Below are 19,230 nucleotides of genomic sequence, written 5' to 3'. Positions count from 1 at the left end.
TTTGAAGATAAGGCTTGATTAAAGCAAGCTCAAATAGTTCCCATGAGGAGGTGTTTAGGCAGGGAAGGGCAGGAAGTGGGTGGGAATGACAATAGTGATTAGCAAGGCGATAGACAGTCAATGGGCAGGCAAATAACCAACAGCACCTATAAGCTATTTATCCCTCCTCATATGCCATATACTCTCTCTCTCTCTCTCTCTCTCTCTCTCTCTCTCTCTCTCTCTCTCTCTCTCTCTCTCTCTCTCTCTCTTTCTCTCTCTTTCTCGAGCAGGATTCCAGAATGAGATAAAAGATGGCCTGATTGGTTGACCAGACCCAGCTTGCATCCTTGCTAAACCTGTAATTCTGCTGGGTATCCTCTGCATTTCCATCTCCTCTCCCTGAGTCTGTGCAAGGTGAAGTTAGCTTCGACATCCTACACCACCCTCAAACCTGGTGAATTACAATCTCAACCGGATTCAACTCAGGCCATCTCCCTGACCACCAGTCGCCCCCCAGATCTTCCCTCGCTCTGAAATGCCAAGTCTGTGTGAGCCTTGTCTTTCAGGTCCTAAGATAGAGACCAGTGTGACAGCTCCTTCCTGAGTAGGACAGTAGTGACATGCCACTGCATCAACCCAGCGATGCATGCAGGGTCTCTAGTGCCAATATTGCATTTCGGGGCAACAGAATAGGGTTACGTCAATGGGGGTTCCAGAGGAAGTGTGGCTTTCTAACTAAGGAGCTTCCTTTGGCCTTCTGGGAGCATTGTAACTATTATGATGGTATTGCATTCAGAGCTCTTGGTCTTGGTGTGTAGTGCTTGTGGTCCATTCCAGATTGTATGCTGCCAGTGTGAAAACAGATTTTTTTACTTTCCAAAATGTTGTTACATATAAACAGTGGTGCTGGAAAGATTTCCAGAGTTAAGGTCCTGGCTAGTGGAGTCACCTAATCAAAAGTGTCTATGATTTGAACAACCCTGATGCTGCTCACCCAGATACTACTGCAAAGGAGGCAACCCACTTTCAGCTAAAGTGTGCGTTCCCATCAAGGCGCTCTTTAATAGCATGGGGCCTGTATTGGATTTCAGAGCACAATTTCCCCAATATGTGGGCAACATTGACAAATCACTGTTTCGGTTTATATAGAGAGCACATTCTCCATTGTAATTCCCACTTAGAGCTAACAAATCACCAGAAACAACCACTAATCTACAAGCTGTTCCAAGTATAGGCCTAATATTGACCTCAAGACTAATTAACTGTATAACTAACTATTTACCCCATATGTAGTCCTGTATCGCTTAAAAAAAGTAGATATTCTCATCGGAAACATGATTTGTAGAATTGGCACCGTATATTCATCACATCAAATGGTGGGATTATTATCTTCCCGTAGGCAGAGCTGGAAGCCTTGAATTGGAGAAGGACAATGATCCTTGGCAACACTGTCGAGTCAGGTAGTCTATAGGGCTATTAGCAGGCAATGCACATGTGCAAAACAGGCCAAGCTTGTACCTATAACCATCTGGAACTATGCTGAATCTTTATTCATTTATTTATTTATTTATTTTTGGTGTTAACTGAATTTACAGTTTTTACAAAAGATCCTGTTGTTTACTTGATTGGTGGTGAGATTTCAATTAAGTTTCTTTACATTTCTTTGGATAAAGTTCCAGGTTCCTAGGGCTAAGTCCTTTGGGATTTCCTTTGTTTAAGAAAGAGAGTCTAGCTTGAGACTGTGCAAGAAATCTAGCAATGCACTGGTCTTCGGCTTAGCCCATCCATCAGAAATGACCACCAATAGGCTTCATCCATTTTTGAGAATTTTGAATGTAAGTGACCAATGTGTGTTTCCCTATTTGCAATAGTACCCAGGCAGACTAGGATCAGATGTTTTAAGGTTTCTACTTTGTCCAACCTCTTGCAGAAATGACAGAAATCAGTCTCAGTTTTCCCTCGAATTCTTAGCACCTCATTTGTCTTCAGGAGGTTCAATCTTGCTCTCAAGAAGGTGGAACGAAACTTCTTACTAGGAAATTTTGTTAAATAGCTGATTGGTTTGTTTCTTTTTTTAGCAAAGAGCGGTAAGTGAGCTGCCGACTTGTAATTCAATGCTTTCGACTGTGTTTCGCACATATCCGATTCTTTAAGTTTTTTTGCAGTGTTTGTTGGATTGGTCAAGGATTGGTCAAGAGTTCTTCTTCTGTGCTCCCTATTGCTTTTAGGAGCAACTGGTTTTTGGTTAGCCATGCTTTAAGCATTTTATTAGAACCTTCCTCAATTTCTTCCTGAATTAACGTGTAGATTTTTTCTTTGGAAGATCTCACTGTCCTGTAAAATATCAAACTAGTGAGGGATACCGTGCGTTGAAGCGAAATAAGGCTAAGCTCTCTTCTAATCAGCACCATCGCAGTGGAGGTCGGAAGCCGGAGTAATTTTTTCCAAAGGAAACCTTCCAGTTTGGGCCTGATGGAATCCGGAATGTTTGGCATAGCAGCCACTCCGTAAGTGAGGGCTGGGACCACTTTCATCTTATAGAAATTAATTGCGGCTTTAATAGAAAAACGACAGAATTTTCGGTCCATCATGATCAGTTGATTAGTTAGGATTTTATTTTTGTGGACCAATGTTTCTTGCATCGGTTGCTCTTTCTTCGTATTACTAAAAGTAGTACCCAGGTATCTGAAAATGTTCACTTCTTCTAAGCGGGTTCCGTTGAAAAACCATGTCTCAGGGGCTTTACGTTTGGCTTCTTTAACTAACCGCATCACTTTTGTTTTTGTGGCGTTGCTTTCCAAGTCGTTAGCTTCAAGGTATTCGTTCAGGTTGTCTAATTTTCTCTGGAGCCCGATCTTCGTTTGATCAATTAGAATGATGTCTACTGATATTTTCGGTGCACAGGGACCTTTATCTTTCTATTATTTAGCATGTTCAAGAACAAGTCTTCCCTTTGCATGCTATCTATCTACATTTAGTCATGTTTTATGGTCAAGTTATGCAAGGCTCCCCACTATGAATGTTTGACATGATTTGCCCTCTTTTGCCTCAACACCATTGTTTTAATATTGACAACACCAAGACACACTCACATTTCAACATTTAATACGCAGGCTCATTCAGACCTCTGCTGTCAAAAGAAGACATGGTCACTGTGTTGACGAGGAGAGGAAATTACTGACGGGTCCATTGGTCAGTACTCATCCTTGAAAACTAGCAATACAAGACAGCTGCACCATGCGAGGACAGAGTGCAGGATTCACATACTCCGGCAAGGTTCAATAATCAGGACTCAGTAAATTGGCAAAGGGAAGTCCATTTAATGATACATACATCAGCTTATGGAAGTCAACAGCATCACAAACACCTGCCTTACCCCGACTTCCCCGAACATTATTCCAACAGCCTCTTTTATGGGCAAAATCCGTCATCATTGACGTCTAATTCTACAAAAAGTCATCATGCAATACAATTGGTTGGGAAAGGTAACTTAAGTATAGGTGCTATATCTGTATATGGAAATAACGCAAGTGGATTGGATAACTCTTATCGGGTGGGCGTCTACGCCCTTCCCTCTACACCACACGTGATTGACGTCACTACAAGTACGACGTCTCATTGGTTACAGTGTCTATAGGACCCTAGATTACATGGTCCCTTGTGATTGGGCAAGTTACACCCCTAAACATAAATCTCCTTTTTAATTAGCAGCTTTAGAGTAGACACCCAGGTGCCTAGTGTCCCAAAATTCACCCTTCCTCCCTTCCATCAATCAGTGTTTTAGGGCTGTGTGTCAATTAGTTGGCTGGGTATGGCCTCGGATCTGTAGTCTCTTATCAGGAAAGGTTATGGCACCCTCTGGTTCTGGATGCCATCAGGCGGTGGTACATCTTCGCGCCTGTCCGGTCACGTGTTGGTTCACCGTGAATCTGCTTCAGTTTCCAACCTTTTGTGCATTTAATTCTATGTGCTCTTGGCCATCTGCATGGGCCTCTCTTATCTTGACCTTCACGGGCGGGCTGGTATTCTCTGTAGTTGGAGTCTCATGAGCACATGCTCACCTCCCCTTCTCTTGTTGACCTCGATCTCCCCGGCATACGCCTCTCTTTGTTGAGTTTCGATTCCGCTCCTTCTCTTGTCTTTGATGGGTTTCTAAACTCGGCCTGTCAGGCCTTTGGCCGCCTGGGTACATTTCTGCTTTCACAAAATGGAGTCGCACATGTACATTGTGCAGTATTGAGGTAGATATATGGTTGGCACTTGCCACTCTACTCTTCTACTAGGCATTGCAAGCAGTATCGATTTCTTAGCCTCTTGCATTTCAAGCTTATTTACACACATTCAACAGGGTGGTTACTTCCATCTTGTTTTATGGCACCATTCTCTTACGTTTTTACAGTGTCTCTCCACTGCATCCATTATCATTATCCTTGCAGTTACTAGTACTGGCATTTGTGCTTTCAGTAGCCAAGTCTGTTTGTTCTCGGGACTGCTCGGGCCCTTGGTTTATTTTCATTGGCCTTCCATTAAGGCTTTAGGGGTCTCCTTGTGGACCGTGTGCAGGTATTCCTCATTTCATATCAGTGGCTGGTATGGCTGTCTGATAGGGTATTGTGCTGCCCAGGGATGTCACGTTATGGCTGCTTCAACCGGTATTGATCTCCTTATGTACAAGGGGCAGAGTCCCAGTGCAGCTCTCTGTTGGTTCATTTGCTCCTCAGACATCACGTACCACAGCGAGTACCTTACTAGCAACTCGCAATGGGGGGCAGGGGTGTGGGTCATATCTGGGACCTCCTCTATACCCCCCCCTCTGGTCGGTTCATCGACCGCTCCTACTTCCTCCTTTATATTCAGTTTCTTTGATTCCTCAGCTTCTTGCTCATCGTCTCCTGGGTTTACACAAGAAAGCATGAAAGTATGCAATTTTGGTGTCCATATCTTTATCACCCCTTTCAAGCTTCCTGCTGTTCTCACATGCTCAACTTTGTTCCAGGTCATTAACTGGCATTGTCCATTTAGACTGCAGTAAATCCATTTGCCTTCGTACCTTCTTTGTTTCTTGGGTTAAGTGAATTTTGTTCCTTCAGGTGCAAATTCACTGGCCTTCACAAAGTCTTTTATCTCCTCATCTGTCAGGTATCTGGGCTTCCAGCCTGGCTCGACATCGGCCATAATTTTCATCCCAATGGTCTTCTTTGCTGTTTTCTGGCACTGTGTGATGATTATCTTGATAACACAGATTCCTAGCAGCACCATTGCTAGCAAAGCTCCCAGGAACTTGAATATATCTGCCATCCATTGCGGGACCCATGAGAATAGGTTCCCAAACCAGCTGTCATCATCCACTTCATCTGTCTCATCGGTTATCTGGTTTTTCAGGGTTGTTAACATGTCTATGGCCTCTGTGAGGGTTCCATTTTCTTCATCGTGTGATCGTATAAATGTGCAACATGATTCTCCAATTTTTGCACAAACACCTTCATCCATTGTGGTGATCATGTGAAGCACATATCTGTTCTGGAGGGTCATCAGTCTGACTGCTCTCAGCTTTTCTTTGATCGCATTGAATCCTTTTATTGTGGTGTTGATGGTCTGCAGTAACTCCCACCTCGTTATCTGCAACCACTTGGTGTTTGCACCAACTTGGATATGCGGCAAGAGTATTGTTGTAAATACTGATGAATTTAGGCTGAACAGCATGTGTTCGTAGGGAATGGCATAAAATGCGTCCTCTGATTTGCCGGAGAAGTCATTCTCTCTCTTCATCCTTGACATTAGTTCCACAGACCTCCTTTTCCTCAGGTGAGCGTCTGCTTTCGGGAAACTGTCCAAATTCAGTTCATTTTTTGGAATCACTAGTGCTGGAACGTGTACATTCACCAGTGTGCATATGCCTCCCCAGTTCCTCGGTAGCGTTATGTATGCCTTGGATCCACATGCCCAATAGTGGTCTATCAGGACTGCAGTCCCTTGCGACATCCCTGGGGCTTTGTATATTCGCCCACAGTTTTGATTCTCCCCTATTTTCCTTGTGCCATTACTTCAAAAGCACAGTTTCGGGTTTTCCAGCGGTACTATCTGCAAGGGTCCTCCTCTGTCTTCGACCCATGTCTACAGCTTTACCAATTTTGGCCACAATGGTCTGCATAGTCTCTGTGAGTTATCTATTGCTTCTTTGCAGGCTCCAAGGACCATCCAAGCTCGGCAGATTACTACTCCTTCTTCCCATCCGTCTGGGGAGACTACTGATCCCCAGATCTGCATTTGTCCTCGGTTCTTCCATATTTGAGCTTCTTCTGCCGTTTTCCCTTGGACGTTCAGTCTTGAGTTTATTTCCCATCTTATTCCTGATCACTTGGCGTTAAGGTTTTCATATCTAATCACATGATTCTTGGTGTGCGCCATGTTTCTTGTTTTGATGTCCTGGACATATCCGTCTTCATCAGGGTAGTCCTTTTCGTTGGACCATATCAACGAGGCGTCTCTCCCCATGAATTGTCCTCTGGTGTTACACATTGCCACATGTGACAGGCAGTAGTGTGCTATGGGGACATCTATTTCTACAGCCACAAAGATTTTGGACTTGCCCATGCTGTATGGCAGGAGTGCGCAGACGAAACATTCTCCTTATGATTGTCTTTTTCCAACTTCCTTCATATGCTGGCACCATATGTTGTTTCCAAGATGGGCCGTGCTGTCCAAGTAATCGTTTAACTCGTTATCGGTTTCATATGGACTGCTCTTGATCCTTAGCGTTTTTCTGTGGTTGGCTATCACTATGTCTCTGAATGCGTCTGTACTGCTCTTTCGTTCAGGCAGACTCTCTGGCGTTATCCTTGGAGGGGCAGGTTTCATTTCCTGCCCTGCAGTAATAGGGGGAGGTTTTGTGCTTCTTTTCCTTCCCTCCTGCATTCTTTTGTAGACCTCCTCCCACCGCATGTGATTTATCATCCTTCCAACAAATGGCTGTGTCATAGGCTCAGTAGTTACTTCTGGCGTTGGAGCTGGCGTGCTCGCTATCACAGTTGTGGTGGTTGTCTTGCTCAGCTCCTCCTGTAGCTTCTTTGCTCTAAGTATGAGTGGAAACGCATACTCAACTACCGCATGTGTTTTCTCAGTGAGTTCTTTCGTTGCTTCCTCTGTTCTATTGAGTGAATTTGCTATTTCACTTTGATTCAGTTTCTCATGTTGCTCCCTGCTTTCTTGAGCTGCTTGTTCCACAGGTGATTTCTCTCTTTCAGTTGGTTTGGCCTGCAGTTTTGTAGCCATTGACACTTGCCCTTGTTTGTGTGCACTCAGTGTATGGGTGCGTGCCGTGGACAGTGCTATGCTATTATTCATTCCGTGCTGGTCCTGTCTCCAGCCTTTCTCACCCTTCATTTCTTCAAGTGTATGTGTGTTTCTGCTAATTACATTCAACTGTAAATCTTTTGCTTTATCATCCGTTTTTCTTGGAACAGGGATGACAATATAAGGTCGGGGTGCTTTTCTGGGCCCAGATGTTCATTACCTGGTGGATGCACAGACATTGGGACACTTCGTGCACTGATATAAAATGCAGATCTAATAGTTAACGATAAAAATACTACAATAGTCACAATGCATATACATATGACAGCCTCAAAAGACAGTTTACAGCATCTCCTTCCGGGAAACCGGGGGCGCCCTTCTGCTGGTGGCACGACTAAGTTACTGTTTTGGGCCCCCATTTCAATCATGTCCATAGTCCACTATTTATTTATTTCTTCGTTCTGATCTCGTTGTTCAAAGTTCAGCAAATCAAAGTTCAGCAAATACTAAAGTAACATGTGCTGTTCAATGTCCCCCCTCTTGCAAGTGATGATGATAGTCTCTGAGTATGGAGTACAGTTCCTTTGCTAGACTATGGAAAAGGGTTAGACTACCGTTTACAGCACATCACATTCATCCTGCATTTGTTATGGGAACCACATTCCCAGGGCACTTTTTAAACACGCCATGGCCCTGAGGATTGTCCTGCAGGACAATGTTTTCAGTGACACCATGAAAAGATGGATTCGCTACAAATCACGCAAAATAAAATATTGAAAAAAAAATAAAAAAAATAAAAGTGAACATGTGAAAAGGTAGGAAAAAAAAGAAAAAGGTTAAAAAAGGTAAACACGGCAGTGAAGTTTGTGTCTCTATTTCATTCACTTGGTAATTCGAGGTCGAGTTGATGAACAGTCTCTCTCTCACCCATTTATTCTCCTGCGCGATCATGATGAACAAATAGAAAACACAAAACAAGAAAAATAAAAATGGATGTAGTTATCCTTGTTTCTGCTCTTTTCGATCTGTCCTATGTTGGAAGCATGAAGAACTGTGTCTTTTGTTTTCCTGCCTTGTCCCCGGCTGGGGATGATGAAAAAGGTTATTTTGGAACGCCCCCTTCTAAGGCTCTTCTTAGATGTGGATGTCCATAGTTGCTTCTGAGTTGTGATGCAATAGCTCTTAGGAGCCTGTCCAATTGGGCATTCTTTGCTGGATCACTAAGAAAGGCAGGCGCATCAATGTTGCGGGGTCTGCCCACTAGTTCTGGAAGGTTTTCAATGAGATGAAAGAAAACACGAAAAGCATAATGACTGTCTTCAGGTGTTAATGACATTTGTTCTGGTGCTTTGGCTCTACAGTCACAGGCCTTTTCTTGCAGTGTGATCAGTTGTTTTTTTTTTCTTCGATCTGTCCCTCGTCGGCTAGTCTCGCTGAAATCTCCTCAGGAATTCTCACTGGAAATTGGACAGCTCCACCTGGAGCATGATGCCTTGGAGGAGTGCGCCCATGTGTGGGGTGTTGGCCGGATTCCTAAGAAAGCTGATGAAGTCAACATCTGTAGGTCTCCCCACCATTTCCGGATAGTCTGTGACTAATCGAAATAAAACGTTGTGTGCCAACCGTGTATCCTCAAGTGATAGGGACATTTGCCTAGTTTGCTGGGTCCTAATCACAGTCCCTTCTTTTGATGCGAACAAGTTTTGCACTTTCCTGCTGCGTGAGTTGCAACCACATGGTTCAGCTTGTACCACACTTGGTTGAGAAAGTAATTGCTTTTTGGATCTCTAATGAATGTCAATGTATTTGTAGTTCTCTCGATAAGTCCTGGACATTCTTCGATGATGCGGAAGAACAAAGTATATGTGATCTCGTTAATGATTACTTGTGGTGGAAGCATCTGTGTCTTTTCCGCTGTGTTCGGGTAGTGTAATGAAAGTTTCTGTTATGACAGTCAGTAGTTGTCGGATTATTTTCTTGTTTGCAGGGTCTTGAATGAATTCAGTAACGCTGGCTTCTCTGCCTATAAGTGAAGGGTAGGACAGTACTACCAGCTGAAAATATGTGAGCACATCCCACTTAAGACTTCTGCTGGGATGAACCATATGTCCATGAACAAAGTCTTGATCTTACTTTTACTTCTTATCAGAGTCTTAGGTTTTACATTCTTTGTGTGGTGTTCAATGTTCATGAGATTAGCGCTTCTGTTGATATGAGTACGCGATTTTTTTCTTTTACCCTGCACCTTTCGCTGCACAGGGTGTCTGTTTGCTTCTTATTGTCTTTTTTATGCCTAGAGAAAAGGTTCAGCGGGGACAAGATTTTCACAAAAGTTCTTTTGTTGGCTACATTGAATGTTCATTTAATTGTCCCTTTGTCACCTTTCACTTGGTTTGAAAGTCTCACTTTTTTTTTCCTCGTTCTTGTAACTTGTCTGCTCATGCGTCCTTCTTCCTTGCCATAGATCTCGTCTGCACATGCTGCGGTCCTTCCCCATTGTCTGTGGATTCCTCGGCAGTAGATGTAGTAGGAGTGCTCTCTCCTATAAAGAGTTTTATATCATTCGTGAAGATCCAGGCTCTTCTGCCTTTGAGCTTGACGGGTGCAGTCCTCTACGATGAACGAGCCATTAAACCTCGGCTCGTCCCATCTTTTTCTTGTGAAATTCTTCACGAGGACGCGATCTCCAGGGAAGACAAGAGGCGCGCATAGGCTATGAGCTGCGCTGGCATCAGCACTGTCTGTTGTGGTTTGTGCTGTGTCGTCTCTTTTCTGCCGTCGCTGCAGCTGGCCTGAAATGACAGTGTATCTGGATGTGAGACAATCCAGATAGGCCTTCCTCTCCTCTCCCAGAACCTCCCTAGTTGACTGGGCTAGTTGACGGGGGTAAGAGGGATCCTCATCCTTCTCCCCGTGACTATTTTGTGCGGCGTTAGATGATGGTCGGAGTCTGGCTGGTTCTGAAGAGCATACAATGCCAGTGGTAGGCAGTGCATCCATCCCTTTCTTAATGTGAGCTTCAACTTGGCTATCCTTTTCTTAAGCAAGCCGTTGAACCGTTCACATATCCCGTTTCCCTCTGGGTGATATGCCAACGAGAATTTGTGCTTTATACCAAGCAACAAGCTAATCTGCTCAAATACTACATTTACAAAATGTGCCCCATTATCAGATCTCATTACCTCGCACACTCCCCATCTAGGGAAAACCTCCCTCACCAGGAATTTAGCAGCACAGGCAGCGTCAGGGTGTGTACAGGGGCCTGCTTCTACCCATCTGGAGAAGGGACACACCAACAGACATATCGACATGATCAATATGTAGGTGCTGGAAAGGTCCATTTGGTCTGGGGATGACTCACTACTTTTAATGTGTACCCAGAAGTGAATTGCTGGCAGATAATGCAGTTTACCATAAAGAATTCAACATGCTTGGCTAAATTCGGTATAAACCAGTCTTCCGCGAGCGTTGCAGCAAGATTTTCTTTTGACATATGAATGGGATAGTGAAGCTGTTCTAGCACTACTTTTAGAAGGGCGACAGGCATTACTGGTTTACCAGTGCTGTCTTGCCTCCACAATCCGTCAGAGGGGTTTAAAGAACACCCTCGATGCTTCCATACATTTTTCTCCTCCTGATGTGCCTCCCCCTGGAGCTCCATTAATTGAGATTGCCCCATATTGCTATAGGCTTCTGGAGTGGCTCGTGCTACCATCATTCGTTCATGGGTACGTGCCACCTCCACGTCCATGGTTGTTTCAGTTTTGGATGCCATACGTTTGGCTTCCGTGTCCGCTTCATGATTTCCACGTGACACAAAATCTGTCCCTTTGGTATGAGCGGCGCATTTTATGACCGCTATGCCCACTGGGAGCTGTAGTGCTTTTATCAGCCTGTCCGACAAGGCTGCATGTTGCACTGGTGTGCCGTCTGCTCAGAGGTTGCCCCTCCTCTTCCAGCGTGCTAATCCTGCGTGCACTGTTGACGTCACATAGGCGGAGTCACTGTACACTGTTACTTCCTAGTTTGCATGGTTCTCGATGGCGAGTATCAATGCCACTAGTTCTGCAGCCTGTGCCGAATAGTGAGATGGTATTCGCACATTGACAAGTACTCAGAACTCTCCATTCGCCATGTGTTTGATTACGGCCACGCCTGTATACCTTTGCCCGTCATCTTGGTCAATTCTTGATGACCCATCAATAAAGACGATCTCTCCACTTGGCAGGGCATTTTCCTTGACCCTGGCGATCTCATCATAGTATTCTTCATAGTTTGCACAGTCATGCACAGGGTCTCCCACTGTGACTGGCTCGCCTATAAACATAGCAGGGTTCACAGTTTTGCATCGCACTATTTTGATCGAAGGATTAGAGATAATCACCTCGTAGGCTGATGCTCTTTGCGAAGTCAGCGTGCCCTTTGGCTTTTCTAGTATGGGGAATAGTGAGTGCTCAACATATAATGTCATTGAGCACCCCATCACAATGGATGACGCCTTCTCAATGGTGAACGCAGCAGCAGCTAGGTTTTGTTCGCATTGGACGTGGCCCTTCCTGACCGGGTCCAAACTTCTGCTGTAATATGCTAGGGGTTTATATCCCAATAAGGTTCGCTGCGCGAGTACTGCCATCATAAAATCGCCATCAGTCTGAGAAAACAGATAGAATTCCTCAGCATAATTAGGAATCCTGAGAACTGGGGCCTTACAAATTGCCCCCTTGAGTTCTGTAAACCCCTTCTCCATTTCTTCATTCCATTCAATTTCTTCTCTTGTTGCCTGGGCCTTTTTAAGGGCCTGTAACAAGGGCTTGGTATATGAGCTGTAGTCAAAGACCCATGCTCTGACATAATTGCACAGGCCTAAGAAGATTTGCATTTGCTTTATTGTAATTGGCTTGGCCGTGTGCATGATAGCCTCGGCCCTTTCTGGGGTTACCTTTTTCCCCTCATGTGAGATTAGTTGCCTTATGTACAACACCTCCTGTTGGCAGTATTGCAGCTTGTCCTTGTCTACTTTGTATCCTTTCTCAGCCAATATAGTCAATAGCTGGACTGAGTCGTGTCGGCCTTGCTCTTCAGTGATGCTGCAGATTAGAATGTCATCTACAAACTGCAAAACAACACTGTCCACCACAATATTGCTTAGGTCCATTTGCAGGACTCTGTGGCAACCTCGTACTTTTCAGGCACATTTGCCTGAAGGTAAATTACGTCAGGTCTTGAGAGTCACGGTGTAGTGGGATCGAGAAAAATGCATTTTTCAAATTGATCACCGTGAAGTATTTTGCCTCAGTGGGTATGTTGCACAAAATTGTAAATGGATTCGGGACTAGAGGGAACTCGGCTTCGACTATGTCGTTCAATGCTCGTAAATCCTGGATTAAACGCCAAGACCCTCCCTTTGATTTCTTGACAGGATAAATCACTGTGTTGCAAGGTGATTCTGACGTCACTAAGATGCCCTGCTCCATCATGGCAGAGATTGTCTTTGCAATCCCTTCATCCGCTTCTCTCAACATGGGATATTGTCGTGTCCGTGGCAGAATTGCCCCTGGTTTCAGTTTAATTTTTACTTCGCCGGCCCCTTTCAGGAGACATACGTCATAGGGCCCTGTAGTCCATACCTTGGCCGGCACCAGGGCCATGTCGTTATCAAAGTATGCTGGTCGTACTAATGCTAACATCATCCTCTGTGGTACCTCCCGCCTGATCATTTTGACCCAAAATATGAGACTCACTTCCACCCGCGTCTCTTCTAGGTCATGGTGTTCTTCGAATAGATCGTCATCGGTGACGTCAGTCTCTCGATACCCTTCTTCGATGGTGATAATCGCACATCAAGGTCTGCCCTCATCGTCACATCCCTCAACCAATACCACTTTTCCTCGCACTGCGGCAGAGTGTATCATTAAGGGAAATACTTGTCCCGCCTCTTCGTGCATGGGTATTCTTGGCCTAAATAGAAACTCATCCGGAGTTCTCAGAGTTTTGTCCGCGAGGCCTGGAAACCCTGCCATAAGCACTCGTACGCCATATGCGACTACTTCTGGCTCGAGCGGTACAGCTCTCATAGCTGCACGTCCAGAGTATGCTCTGATCATTTTGCACATGTTTGAATAATGCATTCCTGGGATGGAGCACACTATGCCATCCTCAGTGAATGAGATGGTCATATTCAACTTTGTCATCAAGTCCCGACCCATGATATTTACTGGGGACTGACGAGAATACAATAACGGTACATTCATGTCGCACTCTCCCACGGAGACTGGGAGTGCAACAGTAAAGGGAACTCTGCTATGAGCTCCAGTAAAACTCTGGGTATCTATTGCCTCGCCGGACAAGGAGAACTTGCCTTCTCGTATGCATGAGCGCGTTGCACCCGTGTCAACTAAGAAGGAATATTCTTTCCCCCCTATGGTGACATTTACTCTTGGTTCCCTGTTAGGGTCTGGTGTCACTGATAGGATAGAACACATCAGAGTTCCCTGTGAGCCGTCCTATTTCATATATAGGTTCGGTCCATTGTATACCTGTGGGTTTCCTCCACCTGAATTAGTGCCCTGAACCACTTGTGGCAGTGTCTGCTGGGGTTGTCCCTGCGGTACATTCCCCATGTTCAGTGGTCGGACCACTTGCTGTGCACCTTGCTGCAAGCCAGCTGCCTGCTGCTGCACGGTATAGTTTTGTGCATTGCCCTGTTGTGGGGTAGCAGGTTGATTCACCATGCCTGTCCCCATCCCTTGGTTGTTCTGCCACTGTCATGATGCCTACCCCCGGGGATCCAGATTAAGTCCAGCAGCCCCGGAAGCAGGCATCAAGTTATTCTAAGCAAGCCCAACAACCCCTGCTAGGGGCCATTTGGGTGCAGTCCTGGCGTCTATGGCGCCAGGGTCATATGGAGAGTCAGTCCTGGTGCCATATGCACCAGGCTCATAGATTAAAACTTACCTGATGCAGACCATGCTGCAAACTTACCTGATGCAGACCATGCTGCAGAGCTCCAAGCCAAAAAAGGCTTGGAAGGGACTACTTTATCTAGGGACTATTTCTTACTCGGGTGGGGTTGGGGAGGAATACTTACCTGGGACTACTTTGGAAGCTATTTATACCATGCCTGAAGAGCAGCACACGCTTCGCGTTATTCTGCATCCAGCAGCGTAACGCTCACCGTGCCTGCAAGTCTGCATCCAGTCTTCTGCCACGCCCGCCTCGAGTCTGGAGCTCCTATAAAAAGGGAGAAAGAAGGAGACAAGGTTAGAACAAGAACAATACCTTTGATCCTTACCTGAATTCCCGATCCACCGCACCTTCGAGCTGGAAGAAAGAAGTTATTTTATGCACGTCGCCTCGCCTGCTGCAGCGCCGCGCTGAACTCTCCGGCCTTTGCAGTATCTTCACTATTCACTGCATCCTTCTGCATGTTCCCGCTGCACTTCGGCACCTAAGGGGAACACAAGAACAGCAAGGTGAGCCAAGGGAATAAACAGAGGCAATATTAGTTACCCCCCCTAGACTTACCTGATTTTACCGCCGGGGGTACTATTCCTCTTCAGGGGTCGGTGCAGCCTCCACCGCATCTTCGCCGTACCCCGGCCCCTAAGGGGAAACAAAAGGACAGCAAGGTGAAACAAAGGGACAAACAAGGGGAGTCCTCATCACCACAATAGACTTACCTAATTTTACCGCCGGAGGCATTATTCCCCCGAGACTTCATAATTTCTCTCAGCACCTGAATAAGGGAGAAAGCAACAGGTTACATACTGATATTATTTTATCGAACTGTGTTGGATAATACAAATCCTTACCTGAATGTTACCGGTTGCCACGAGGAACTCTTCGCTAGGGTCAAGCTGCAACCTGCAAGGAATCGGACAAGAGTGAAAGTCAGACATTTGAACTCTTACGAATTATATACCTACGGCGTCTTGCCGGAAATCTCAGAGTCAATATTGTTCTGGAACTCACCTATTCTTTCGAACCAGTGAAGCAAGTGGTTATCTACGTGCCCCTGTGCTCAATGCAGGATGGAGAGCTCATCTTTCCAAACCATCAGGTGAGGCTATAAGAGGGGACATTAAATGTGATCAGTGGGGAGAACAGCGGGGGTGGGGGTTAACGCCCAACTCCACGGGTGGTTGATTCCGTTTCTCCATTTGCAGAAGAATACTCCTACAGGCCAAGCAAACGAAGCTAGGTGGGCCAGTCCAGTCTGTCATCTCGGCACTACGCATCACATTGGAAGAGACCGCAGCTGTCCAGTTCAGATCGACACCCCTGTGGGAGCCAGGTGAGCGTAACAGCCACATGCCTTGGTTTATACACATGCGCGCCACATGTCCTGTCACGCAACAAAGCCAACACACAGGCGGTGGTCGGGCCATCTATCCATCTGGCATAGTTGGACTGCCCATTGGTGCGCTCTGGATACCACCTTGAACATTTTGAAAACCTCCTTGGTTACCACTAAAGCCTCCCTGATTGCTCTGCCATCCTCTTCCTCCAAATCCCCTTCCTCTCGGGTAATATCCCGCGTTACCCTGTTTGGTCTGCGGTGGGTTAGTTGATTCGGCTGGGCTTGTTAGCATGGCTCCCTCGAGAGCATACTTTGAGAGCTTCCTTTGCACTAGTTTCGCCTCCTCTCCCTTACGTGTTGCCTCTTTCTTCCGATTCTTTTCTTTCAACAATCTACAGTAATGGGCAAACGTCAACTGGATTTCGGCCCATGGTTTAGCTTCTACTCCTACCAATTTTTTTTAGCTGTTTCTGCACTGGTTCAGGCAACCCTTGGCACAATATATGGTAGAATACAGGGATAGATTTTGTCCAAGACTCATGCGTTTCGAGGACCCACGCGTCTTGAAAATTCTGGATATAAAGCAAAGGATCCTCTGACTCCTTCATTTTTCGAGTCATTATAGCTCCCATATCAGATGTGTCTGTATATAGCATACGCAGAGCTTTCCACACTGATGCTCTACAGTTGTTAAATGGCGCTCCGTCATGGGAGGTGTTAGTTATAGTTACCCTCGGGTACCCTGGCCTTTTCCACACGTCGTCTGCTCTTTCACCAAGTATAGCAATGAGAAGACCCTGAATGTCCCCTATGGCTAGAGTGACGCCCCCATCATTTTCTCTAGCTCATGTATCCACTTTCCGGCTCCTGAGATCAGCATTGGAAGCTTATTTTTAAGATTCTCTCAGTCCATGTGTGGCCATGGAATAAACTGCGGTCTTGCTCCCCCCTTTTCTAACAGTGGGAATTGGAATGCGCAATCCTCCTTTTCCTTCTCTATCCCTCCTCGGTCTCTTGCCTGGGCGGTGTTCCCGCCTTGCCTTCTTCCTGGCAATGCCCTTAGCCTATCTGTATAGGCAGGTACCAATGCCCCCCTCCGACCGTGGGGTGTCTCTTCATGTCGGCTGGACTGGCCAGCGGACTTCGGTGTCCTATCTATGGACCCGCTTGCATCTGACCATCGTATGTCTCGGTTCCCTGGGTGCTGCTTTTCACACCGCCTCCCTTCGTCATACGCCACTTCCTCCGCTTCTCCATCAGAGTCTGACTCTGAATACTCCCCGTTTACACAGCTTCTTGCATCTCCTTCGTTCTGCCCAACTTCTAGTCTATCTAAGGAACGTCCCCTACTCCCACTACTTTGGGTGACATCCTCAGTGTCATATAGCTGAGTGATCTCTAAGCGCTCATCTTCCCTTCCCTTTTGGGAGATTCGTTCTAGTCCCATCTCATCATATATTTTATCAATTGCTTCCCCGATGCTTCTGGTGTCGAAGTCATCATCAATAATTGTCCCGCTTGTACCTGGTACCGTATCGCTTGCAGGGAAGAACTCTTCTATTTCTTCCCAGTCTACAACAGGATTGGATTTTTTCACTTCCCGTTGCAAATATTCTAAATCTTGCGCCCTTTGCCTGCGTTTACGTTCTGCTTCCTCATCCATTTCTCTTCGCTTCTTCGCTTCCTTTATAGCCTTATCAACTTCGCTCATCCGTTCATCTCTACGTTCATTTGTCCTTCTATTTTCCTCGTCTTCTCGCATTTTTACCTTTCTTTCGTGCACTCTTTTCTCTTCCTCTAACCTAAGCATGTTCTGCCTGTACTTTTCATAAGCTGCATATTGCGGGCGACTGAGCGGTATACCTTGCTCTTCGCGATATAGTTGTTCTTGCCGCAACCTATCCTTCTTTCTTGCCCTTTCATTTCTTATGTCCACTTCTTTTTCCCTTTCCTTTCTTTGCGCCTCATCAGACCGTTCACTCGGCCTTGCACCATCACTTCCTTTTCCATCTAACTTCAACAGTATCTGCCCTCCCATCCATTCGTCCTTTGTACATGTTAACTCATCGGTTCCTTTCCGCTTCTTTCCCTCTCTTTCCCTATCTAGAGGTGCACTAGTTTGTTCCTGGTCCTTCCTTTCCTCACCTCGCCTCTCTTTTCCCCATGGGATTGTGGAGGCCGAGTCAATTTCCTGTTCCTTCTCTTTTGTCTCGTCACTGCTATACGCAGGTGACTCATATGCAGGGTTGCTATAACCTGTGGCTGCCTTAAGCTCTCTTAGTGGGTAAAGACCCTCCGACTTACTTCCCTCAACAACTGGTTCTGGCGGGGCAGGTGGCGCAGTAGGCGTCTCACCCCCCTCCGTACATACATTTAATATCCAGTCTGCGGGGGATCTTCTTCTTTTGCTTGTTTAAACATTTTCCAAAGCTCAAGAACAGCAAGGCGTTTTTCGATCTTCTTCCCGCATTATGTGGCATGTAGGAAGGTGGTCATGTGCTGTAAAACAGCCTTTGACAATGACCCATTTTGGGGCCACGGCATAAACATTTTATTTGCGGTGCCCTTAACCCACTCCTGGCTATATTTCTTCAATTTTTTTCGTGCTTTGGCAACTGCTTGCATAAGTGTGCAAGTGGGGTAACTTCTTCCATCCTTAATTTTGTTTTCAACAATGTTCATACAGTTTTTCAACTTTACGCTATTATGAGCAAGCACCACATACGCAAGCTCCAATCCAATTTTCCCACAAAATTTTATACCAACAGTTTTACTCAAAACACATCAATTCAGTGGCGATTCCATCTCATTTACAGAATCGTGTAAAGCAAAAATACATTGCCATCAATTAATAACACAATAATTCCACATTCAGCATACATAGGACATATAGGACAGACGCTTGACAGACTAGATGGACACCAGCTGGTCATACGTATACCTGCCTTCTAATTGTTACCCCGTCATGCGATTTGAATTAACCCCTTTATGACGTCTTTAAACGTCATCATAGCCTAAAGTCCCCCCTCTGTGGGCTCTGTGTTCAAGTTCCTTCTAACCACTCTTTAAAGCGCAGGAACAAGGCGAATTTTACAGTTTTCTCTCGGGTGCCCCCCGGTATTCCTTACAGTTATTTTCTCGGGTGACCCTCCCCCCACCCCCCCGGTATTCCTTACAGTTTCTTTTCTCTGGTGCCCCCCCCCCCGGTATTCCTTACAGTTTTTTTCTCGTGTGCCCCCCGGTATTCCTTACAATTTTTTTCTCGGGTGCCCCCCCGGTATTCCTCCCAAATACTTCAGGTGCCCGGGTTTTTACCCTTTAATCTCTACAGTCTTTCCTACTTTTAACTGTATTCATCTTCTCCACCACCCTCCGTTACCTTTCCCCTTCTTACTCTAAGGCCTATAAGACATTTGCCAAGGTAACGAGTTTCGTTGTTTTCACTCACCAATCGCCTCTTTTCCTCTCTGGAACTTCAGGATCACCGCCCCTTCCTCTTCCTGCTTTTATGGTTTTCGTCCAATCCGCTGCCCGTGAGAATGAGACGGGTTATGCTTGGAAAGGCGGGTTCCTTCAGACCCACTGCAGATTTTTTGGGAATGATTACATTATCATTGTCCACGGTGAGCTTCTCAGCCTACTCAGCCGGAGTAGCG

This window comes from Ambystoma mexicanum, chromosome 10 (genome assembly GCF_040938575.1).
Source record: "Ambystoma mexicanum isolate Mex_15411 chromosome 10, UKY_AmexF1_1, whole genome shotgun sequence".
NCBI lineage: Eukaryota > Metazoa > Chordata > Amphibia > Caudata > Ambystomatidae > Ambystoma > Ambystoma mexicanum.
The sequence above is the reverse complement of the archived record's forward strand: the minus strand, read 5'-3'. Positions refer to the sequence as shown.